A 2,650-nucleotide genomic window follows, 5' to 3' on the forward strand; every position below is an offset into this window, starting at 1 on the left:
CTGAGTTTGAGCGATTGAACTTCTCTCAGGCAAATCAATAATGATTGTGATTGGACTCTTCTATTCATCTATCAATCTTATTTATGAATATTATGATGTTCAGGCATAGCCAGAACTCTTTTGTAGGCAGCTCTCGAGGTAGTGGCTTGAAACTAATCTCTAGCAGTCACCCACCATGATCGGAGCTAAGATGATTCATACTAAATTAGTTAGGTCAATATCTGTACCATCGCTTCTATTTGATGTAATATAGTATAGAGGCTGAAAGCGAGAAATCATCAATTAAAGTAGATACAGTTTTCCTGGCTTAAAGGACAGAACTCCAACAAGAAATCTATTGAAGACTTGGTGCTAGTTAGCTGAAAATCAAAGTTTATCCAGTCCCTGAAACTTTACTTTTATTGATTACATCGGCAATAATCCAAAAATTGGATCTATTTTGTTTTTTCCTCTTTTAAGAAAAGGAAAATCTTATTTCCCGGTTCATTGTACATTTCAATTTGAATTAGGCATTCTGTGTCCAACTCTAAGCAATCCTTACCTATATCTGTATATGATCATATATGTATTATCTATTTTGACAAATAATATAAAAGAATAAGGTTTGGATACATTTCTGTTCTTAAAGGGAGTTCGCCGATGGTGAGAACAAGAATCAAATCGATTGAATCACAAAGATCTATGCACTTATATATATATAGAAGAAGAGGAGTAGCATCATTCCAAAGTCCTACTTCAAAGTCATAAATGGTAATAATAATTAGGTTAGGTGGATGATAAAAAATCAAGAACATGTCCAGAAGGAAACAAAAAAGATGGATGTGATAAGAAAAGAGAAGGTTTGTATTATATGTGATGACTGAAGGGATGATCTTGTTTTTTTCCTTTTCTATTTTCTAGACAACTTTGTATATGAGAATTGGGGAAAGCAAAGAAATACTAGTATATAGTACTCCATACGTAATACAGTAGTAGTTTTTTGGTGAGAGAAGACAACATAAGAGCCAAAGCTCACCAGATGTTTTTGAAGTCATTCATTACCCAAAGCAAAAGGTAACTCTAGTCTAGAGAGATCTAATGTATTACATTAGCATAAAGGTTTTCTATATATTTGGTTTAAAGCTTCTAGAGAATTGGTTTCAAAGAGGATGCTAAGTTTCTAGAAGAAAGGTGGCCTAGAAAAAAAGATCAATCTTTTGCTCCTTTATTCGTTAGTTGCTCATCTATGTGGAACTCCAGTGACCAACTAGAACATGCTCCCTCTAAGAATACTGGAGTAGAATCTGCATTAAAATGTTACTTCGATATCAAGAAATCAGAATTCAGGTTCCAAGATCAAGATTCAACTTCTACTCTGTCAACTAGTCAATCTAATCATATAGAGACTACAATGGGAAAAAGCAAGACCGTTCTACAAAATTTTATAGCTCCTCCAGGTTGGGGTGGAATTTTAGATATGCAAGCAGAGAGTGGAACAAAGGCATCCCTATCAGGAAAAAGTGCCACCAACACTCTTCCTCAGCCGCAAGTGCATCATGATCATCCTACGGCTTGCCTATCCTACCCTTAGACTGACACTTACTTTGGAAGGCTCATAGCTACTTATGAATCTAATGCCATCATTTATCCTCAAATAGTGGGTGTCCCCTTCACAAGATTTTTACTTTCTCTTAAATGCTCAGAGAGCTTACCCATTTATGTGAATGCAAAATAATACAGTGTTATCCTCAAAAGGCGATAGATCTGTGATAAGAGTCAGGCTCAAAATAAGTTTGTAAAAAATAGAAAGCCATATCTTCATGAGTCTCGATATCGTCACGTAATAAAGAGATCCTGGGGTTCTGGAGGACGCTTTTTGAATACAAATAATATGCAGCAATCCAAGCCTTCATATCCAAAGAACGATAAAAATATCTTTAATAGTCAAGCAAGTGGCAACATATATAGTTACATAGTTTAGCACTCAGAGAGTGGTAGTTGGGGGACTTTCACCCATTTTGGTTCTGATGTGACAAGCATCTTCAATGGCAATGACATGTTCCAACAACCAGAGTTCAGAGTCTATGGGTTTCCTTTTCACATGGGTGCTACCATATAGGAAGTTGAAGACTTCATGCATGTTAGAACCTAATAGCACATTTGTGTTATCCATGGTGGTGGTGCCAACACAAGATATATTGTAAATGCCTTCTTATTGGTGCACATAAATGGATAATTGGCAGTTCATACTTGGCTATGTTACTCTCCCTTTTCCAGATTGAAACCTTTAACAGCACTTTTTCCTAAACTTTGGTCATGGTATGGTATATTGTTCATGGTTAATAAGAAAAAGAGCGTAGGTTGGTGCTGCACGTCATCAATAAGGGCAAGGAAAGGAGAAAAATATATTATTCTTAATAAAAATAGTAGAGATTAAGGTCGTTTTCTCCTTTTTGGGTTCGAACATGTATGAATCATCTTGCACTTTTATGTCTGTACTTGTTACTATTGTTTGCATTTGTGGTTTTGATTCTTCTGTACTTTTTATTGTTTGAATTCTTAATAATTTTCACTAGGGCTTTATTTAACTTTATATCAAATCTATTTTTCTGGCTTGGCTAGGTGGGATAGCCGAGCCATTCCCTTTTTTTGGATAGCAGATTTGGCAAAA

At 35.5% G+C, this 2,650-nt stretch overlaps 1 pseudogene; it reads left to right on the forward strand.

The window, feature by feature from the left end:
* The first annotated feature begins 1,148 nt into the window (after positions 1–1,148).
* Positions 1,149–2,131, forward strand: LOC107844448 (annotated as a pseudogene).
* The last annotated feature ends 519 nt before the right edge of the window (positions 2,132–2,650 follow it).

The sequence above is a fragment of the Capsicum annuum genome, chromosome 10 (genome assembly GCF_002878395.1).
Source record: "Capsicum annuum cultivar UCD-10X-F1 chromosome 10, UCD10Xv1.1, whole genome shotgun sequence".
Classification (NCBI taxonomy): Eukaryota; Viridiplantae; Streptophyta; class Magnoliopsida; order Solanales; family Solanaceae; genus Capsicum; species Capsicum annuum.